This window comes from Streptopelia decaocto, assembly GCF_964273445.1.
Source record: "Streptopelia decaocto genome assembly, chromosome: 6".
Lineage (NCBI taxonomy): Eukaryota > Metazoa > Chordata > Aves > Columbiformes > Columbidae > Streptopelia > Streptopelia decaocto.
Genome location: NC_138660.1, coordinates 40,627,090 through 40,634,913, shown reverse-complemented (window position 1 = coordinate 40,634,913; position 7,824 = coordinate 40,627,090). Strand labels below are relative to the sequence as shown.

Here is a 7,824-nt window from a genome sequence, read left to right as displayed (position 1 = left end):
TCCTGGCCTACCAACACGAACCCTAAATTGTCTTGGTTGTTACTGTTCTCCGTTTCTGGAGCTATTTCTGTTAGTCTGTCATTTGCAATTTTTTTTTTTTTTAAAGTTGAGTGTTGCATCTGGAGGGGGGTAATTTGTGGAGGCGTTCTGGTTTGGTTTTGGTGGGGGGGGGAGATTGGTTGGTTGGTTGGTTTGTTTAAGTTCTTGAGAGAGCGATGCTCATTCTATAGCAGCTCTGCGATGTCAGGCGTGGATGCTGGGGGGTTCCACCTCTCCCACGCATGGACCAAGCCCCGCGGTCCCCCTTTCTCCCAGGACTATTTTGCAGTGCCTGGCAGCAGCAGGTGTTGAAGTGCGTGAGTAGGGCATAGTTACAGTTTGAGAAAAAAAAATATCCTCCTCTGTCTATCCCTTAGAAAAGCAAATTGCCGTGGTTACTGTAGTAACCGTGATCTCATTGTCCAGCAGACAGGAGTCCTGCACGGTCAGAGCTGTGGTTGCGAAGTGTTGCATGTGGATGTCTGCAGCAAACAGGGCTCGGGTAACATTTCCAAAGTCATCTGGGACAGCCCTTTGCCCCAGAGCACGACTGGCATTACCGTCACCAGGAGGGTATCTGTCTAACTCGGGCTGTAAAATCTCCAGTGATGGGGAAGGGAATGTTTTTCCTTGTTGCGGCTGTTGCCTGTCTCGTGGCCTGCAGTGTGAAATGGATGGCATTTTCATGTAATTTTTATATTTGCTGATGTAATTGCAGCTCCTGTCACTGGTTGTTTAATAGATCATACTAATGACCAACCATTTGGGTAGTGCTCTTTGTTGTCTTCATTTTAGTGTCATAGGAGCTGGAGTATAATCTTGTAATGCTGAGGCGGTGGTGAAGAGCAGAGATGTCCTCTGACTTTCCATGGCTGGAGAGCACCTGAGCAGACTTAAAATAAGTCGTCTTCTATCTAGTCTATTGGGCTGTATTCCCTGTTCATAGAATTGACTCTCTCCCAAGCTTGAATAGTATTAAATTTTTCCTGTTTGACTCACTTCCTGCATTTTGGCTTTTAAATTTGCTGTCATCACTAAAAAATAAATCTAGGATAACACCAGGTTGTGAGAATATCTTGAGGAAGAAAAGGCCACTGAAGTAACTGCTGACCAGAAGATGCAACATGTTTATTAGATGCAACAGAAGAAGATAAGAGGTTGTTTTAACTGAGTCGATACCCCGAGCATAAGTGATCCACCTATTTGTTCAAACAGTTTAGCTTCCCATTACTGGCATGCTTTATTTTCAACTAAGGCACTCCCCATTTCCAGCTGTAACAGTAAGCAAACTGGTAACAGCAGAAAAAATACCATTACAAGGAAAACTCTCCAGTCTTGTGACAATTTTTTTTTCTGTTTTATGTATCAGTTTGAGCTTGTGTGTCCTCCTTTCGCATCCCACTCCTGGTGGTACCTCGGCTCATCACCCTGAGAAGCAGGTTGGATGCAGATGCTGCCTCATCGCGCCCTGCAGCAGGATGGAGATGAGATGATTTGGCTGCTTCGTGGTGCTTTTATATCTCATCCTTTGGTCCATTTGCCACCCCTCTGTGAGTAGGTGGGTTACAAATGCTTTTGCAGACTTTCAGCTTTTTTATTTTATTTTTAATTTTAATTTGTTTGATGAAAAGTACAGAGGTGTTTTATTATTTCTTTAGCTCCTAAAGGTCTTTGTTTGGTTTTGCCCATTTCCACTTTGGAATTTTCCCAGGTAAGCTCCGTTGTCTTCGTTTAGTTTCCTGAAGTTCAGGTATAAAGCTCAAAGCGATGTGCGGACTTTGCCATTTGGCTACAAGGCTCATCCCTACCCCACCTTACGTTCCTCTCTCTCTGCTCTGCTCTTGTTTCTGGATAGAAATGAGATCAGCTTCAAGGCTTGGCGTAATTTCTTGTGCAGCCTCCATGCTGCGTTTAAGGATTTTAATGGTTGCGCAGACATCACTAAGAGCTCCCTCCCTTGCCTCTAGAAACTCTGCAGCTTCTCCCATCCTGCCTGTTTCTCTAGTGCTTTTTGAAATTTTTGCATCAGAAGTGAAACTCATTCTTTCCTGAAGATACGGAAATTTAATGATCACTCAGTGCGGGTCACTAGGTTTCTTCATGGACCTATTTTCCTCTGCCGAGCTGGACACCATTTGAGACCTAGTGCTTGCAGGCAGCGCTTGGAAGAGCTCGAAGAGGCTCGAGGTGTTGTTGCTAATTATTATAGTTATCACTGAGGTAAAGGCATCAGTGACCAGAGTTTTTGGTTGGAGTTTTGTGTGTTTAAATAACAGTAGGGCTAGTGAACACACAGCACCTTTTTTTGTTAAAGGTGCCTCCTACTTAATGAAGCATTACACGAAAACTAAATTGTCCCCAGATAGTTTTAGTTGGGAGTATTCGGGTAATACACAGAGCAACAGCTTATTAAAATGGAAGAAGCAAGCAAAAATAATAATGATGAAAGGGACCCTTGATTCAAAGTGATACTGCTTGTCTTACAGCATCGACATTTGTGTCAATACCATATTAGTGGTAATCAAATTCCTCATTGTCTGCTGCAATGTAACCAACTCCTCGGGTATAAAACTCCATTAATCATGGAGGTGTGCTCTCTGTGTCTGTGTTGGTGGGAAGATAAATTAGCTGGTGCTCTGCAGATCTGCTGAAAGAGAGGAGGGCGTGTGTTGAGTATAGATGGAGAAGAATAGGCAAAGCCTACTCCTAGATCTTTTTTCTTGACATTTTATCTGTGCCAAGCCGAAGAATAGTTCAGAGACTGTAATTTTATTAACTATCCTGCATCATTTGGTATCATATTTTTTTTCATTTTAGAGCAAAATAAAGTGTATTTCTATGCTTAAGGAAACAGGTTGCAGGAGTCGAGTTTCTGTAAATCTGCAAATCATACAGACCAGCTTAAAATGGGAGCATGCTGCTAAATTTCATAGTTGTCTTGGTCCCGACAGAAACCGCAATGCTGTCAGCAGACTCTGGAGACCTAAGTCTGCCAAGGATCTCTTGCATGATGTTCGGTGTGTCACTTCATTGTGCTCTACCTTGCTTCCCCTGTCTGAAGCTTGGAGAAAAGGAGGCTGACGGGAGACCTTTTCGCTCTCTGTAACTACCTGAAAGGAGGTTGTACCATGGAGGTTGTTGGTCTCTTCTCCCAAGTAACAAGTGACAGAATGAGGGGAAATAGCCTCAAGTTGTGCCAGGGGCGGTTTAGATTGGATGTTAGGAAACATTTTTTGATAGAAAGGGTTGTCAGCCATTGGAACAGGCTGCCCAGGGCAGTGGTGGAGTCACCATCTCTAGAGGGGTTTAAAAGACACAGAGATAAGGTTCTTAGGGATGTGGTTTAGTGCTAGATTTTAGGTTATGGTTGGACTCGATCTTGAGTGTCTCTGCCAAACAAAATTATTCTATGAGACTATGAAATGCAGGTAACAATCCTCCCTGCATCCCGAAGGTACAGCATTAATAATGCCAAATTAACATGCACGAGATAGATCCAAAGAAAGAACTGGTGGGCGTGTTTTCTTTTTAAAATACCCATGTTCCTGAGGCCTTGTGAGGTGAGGATGTGCTGCACATGGTGGATGCCAGCTGGCCGGATGGGGCAGCATTAAGGCTCTGCACCATCCCCAGCTTTGTCCTCGCAGCTCTATCTACACCCCTGGGAAAGCCACTCATGGTGCGTGCCATCAGCAGGGTGCTTGGTAAAGAAACTTGCGGTTTTGCTCCAGTCTGGATCAGGTGCATGAGGAAACTTCACTCCTGGTACCTTTTTTCCCAGTAATCCCCCCGTTGTTTTCTAGCGCCTGTTCTTATCCCAGTGACTCACTTCCATATAGTTTGTGCTTCAGCCCAAGATGATGTGCAGGCTATCAAAGGGGCTGTATGGTAGAGGAGGTGATTTCAGGTACTAGAGCATTGAAATTGGTGGGGGTTACCTAAGGAACCAGTTTTATTTAAAACTGATCATACCTTCAGTATCTCCAGTTGCAAAGTGATGACAGTGCTTCTTACCTTCTGACATTGAGCTCCCAGTAATAAAAATGCCAAGCGTTGTTGCTGTGTATAGTGTGACAGGGCTCTGCTCTGTCAGACAGTTTAGAAATCTTTGGTTGTCCATAGCAACCCGAAGGCACTGAAATATCGGCTTGCACGTCACGTGGGGGTTTGAAACGCTGCTGCTGCTGGAAAAGGCTCTAGGAAAAGACTCCCTGCTTTGTCCCTGTGTTGACGTTCTCCCATCACTCCTAGCCACCCCATGGAGACACCTGCTCTTGCCAGCACAGCGGTTCTTACCAAGTTATCAGCCCAAAGTGGTGGATGCATTAACATTGCAGGGTTCCCCCTCCATTGCAAATGTCCCCAATTAACCCACTGGATCATCCTAAACCTGTTCCTAACCTTGTCAAAGGTTGCACCTCGATGTACTTCAGAAGACCCACGTGCCAGCCAGCTACTGCACGCTTTGTACTGGTGCGGGGTGTTGTGACAGCCCCGAGAAGGTCACTGCCATGGGTGCTTCATCACCCCTGTCACTGCCCAGCTCCTCAATACACCGAGAGCCAGAGCCCAGGCTGGCTGTGCAGCTTTGCCCAGCCGCCCGTGCCAGATTAGAGCACAGAGACGTTGTCAGCAGCTCCTGTGCCTCTGGCAGCACACAGTCCCGGCTGTCATTAGGCTTGGGCATCCTCCAAGATGGCAGGAACTCCAGAAGCTGCAAGTCTAACCTTGGGGGAATGTAGGTGGGACTGTGATTCCAGGCAATGTCATCCTGGGAGTCTTTCAGCTCCAGTGACCAGTTTACATATTCCTGGCTTGACACAGCAAAAAAAAGAGATTTATAATCTGAAGGCTTCAGTCTTTTTAATCTCTATTTCTACCAGTAATCCTCTCCCTGAGAGCAGGCACTACTCATGCAAGTAGTGCTCCTGGCTTCAGCGCAGTGTCTTTGACCTGCCTGCCTTTCATGTAAACTAAGATTGCTTTTGGCATCTGTGGAATCCTAAAAAAATTAAAGCAGTGAAGCGTGATCCAGGGCAACGGGCTTTATAGAGACAGGAGGTCAGGCTGGAGTTTACATTCGCTGCTGGCAGTTCCAGGGGGTTGCAGGCACAGGCAAGGCAGATGAATTTCCTTTCTGACCACAGAATAAACACTGTGTGTGGGGTAAATATTAAAGGAATTACTGTAATGGGGTGGAAAGAGAGGAGGGCTCCATTATCAAAGGTAAAGGATGTCTGTTAACCTGATGTTCCCATGTTGCAGATGCTGCTTATTGGAGTGTTTGGGAGCCAAGAGGTAAAGCCCTAAACAGGGTCAGTCAATGTGCAAAGACAATGATCACTCTCCCAGCTTTTTGAGTTTCATGCAATTGTGGCCATTGCTCATTTCCATATCGTGATGGTTTAACAGTTCTGTGCCTGTGACTGTGCAGCCTGATTCACATGGGAAATGCTTTGTAGAACCTAGTAAGCACTAAGGTGCGCATCCTCCACACTGCCATGGCAACAGTGGGATGCAGGAGAGCTGGGAGCCCCATCTGCCATGAGCTGCTGCACCTTAGCAAGAGAACTACCCTTGGATGTCCATATATTAAACCTTTCAAATCCTGAAGGAAATCTCCAGCTTTGATTAAACCTGTTGGGATCACACATCATGCCAAGAAGCAGCGCAGGAGACAAGCTCCTCCGTGAGCTGGGCTACAGGCTGGGTCACGCATTAGGGGAGGGCAGCTTCTCCAAGGTGAAAGTGGCCACCTCCAACAAGTACAAGGGCCCCTTGGCCATCAAGGTGGTGGACCAGTGATGGCTCCCCTCAACTGTCACGTACAAGTTTCTGCCCCCGGGAGCTCTCCATCATGCGCAAGATCCGGCACCCCAACATCGTGCACATCTTCGAGGTCATCGAGCTCTGCAATGGGAAGCTGTATGTGGTGGTGGAGGCAGCAGCCACTGACCTGCTGAAGCTGGTGCAGTAGCTGGGGAAGCTGCCCTGTGTCCCCAGGGCCCGGGACATCTTTGCACAGGTGGTGTGGGCCGTGTCCTACCTGCACAACCACGACTTGGTGCACCGGGACCTCAAGTGTGAGAACATGCTGGTCAGGGCTGATGGCTGCCAGGCCAAGCTCAGTGACTTTGGGTTTAGTAAGGAAGTCAACGGCCACCCAGACCTGAGCACCACGTTCTGTGCGTTAGCGGTTTGCACAGCAGAGACCTCCATGCCACAGCAACCCCCTGAAATCAGAGGCTGGCTATCGAAATGATGCTCTGACATCGTTCTTATGCTTCTGTGTGTTGGGTCACCTGCACCTTGATGAGCTCTCCCAGGAGAAGAGCCTGCATGACCATCACCCCAGTACAGAGCAGCTTGTGCGACATGGGCTCCACGTGAGCTCTCTGCACCCTCCCCCAGTGCATCATTTGACTGAAAACAGACAGTACTTACTGCTAATTATGTGTTGCTCTGCTACCTGCTAATTAAGGAGAGCTGCAAAGTTGAGATGAGTGTTATCTGGGGTAGTGACCACCGAATTCAGTGAATGCGGAAGTGGAGGATAAAAAAATTTAAACAGAGAATCTGAAATAGCTAATACAACAATGGGATTCCCCTCCCCCCCCAACTTTCTTCAAGAGTTACTGGTATTCCTGTTCAGAAATAGGGCAATATTGATTGGAATAAATGTATGTAAATGTCACGGTTCCTAAGTCTAGGGGAGTTAGCTGTTGTAGGAAAAGCCAGTCTTATCTGGCTGCAAAAGAAATCCAGTCATGTTGGCAGAGACACACTTTGGAAAACTAAAGAGCAGGGAAGAGAGGATGCCGTGGTTCTGCAGGGACAGTGTGCTGGAATGGCGAGGATTCCACCTTGGTAGCCAGGCTGGCAAATGTCATCAGAGGTTTTTCTTTAAACAGCATGTATGCGTTGCAGTTTCGTTATAGTACAAATATAGCGCTGGCTTTCAAAACCACAAAGGTGCCACCAAGCTTCTGAAAGTAACGTCTGGTTAAAACCTGGCTTACCTGGACGTTTTAAGAACTTGTTGTATCATGAGATAAAAGTGAGCTTGAATGTGGGAAACATTGCAACACATCTGGGGAACTACAGATTTTTCTCCCAAATCTAGCAATTCCCAAACTGACTGTACCCACTTTCCTTAATATCTCCTCATCTGTTAACCAAATATAATATCCATTACTTTACAGTCATTTCAATAGTTTAATATACCATGGATAATATGGCTGGATTCTATGAAATGCAAGACACTACACTGGTATAAAATACTACTTGTTTCATCAGTATTGCAAGATAAGTGATTTGTTTTTTTAGGATTTTGTTTTAGTTTACCTAACAATATTTTAAGAGTGTATGAAACAGTAGCCTAACAAATCTCTAGTCTAGCTTACTGGAAAAACTCCATCTTGATACAGGAAAAATCAGAGAACCCAGCAGGACCTAAAACACTGCTGCAGAAGGAGGAAGACAGAACTTTGATAAGAAAACCATGTTGGCTTTAATCTTTCACACTGAAGCCCAGGTACAGACATGCCCAATAGATTAAGACTGATTACGCTAAAGCCTTCATCGTATGAAGTAAGTCACCACGGCAAGAACTACACTCGAGGCTCATGGTCACCTGCCAGCAAAGGCTCTGCCAGGTCACCTGGAGTATTCAGGTGGTTGCCACTTAGAAAATCCTTTTTTTTTCCACTGTTGTCATTGACACTACAGTTAATCATTTCAAAGATGTGTGAGAAAAAGAGGACCAAGTTTCAAATCTGAAGTAGC

The 7,824-nt window shown here is 45.8% G+C and overlaps 1 pseudogene across 1 annotated transcript; it reads left to right on the top strand.

The window, feature by feature from the left end:
• The first annotated feature begins 5,694 nt into the window (after positions 1–5,694).
• LOC309441348 (testis-specific serine/threonine-protein kinase 6-like) lies at positions 5,695–6,301 on the top strand (annotated as a pseudogene). Its single transcript has one exon. The product of its transcript is annotated as a testis-specific serine/threonine-protein kinase 6-like (transcript).
• Positions 6,302–7,824: the final 1,523 nt, after the last annotated feature.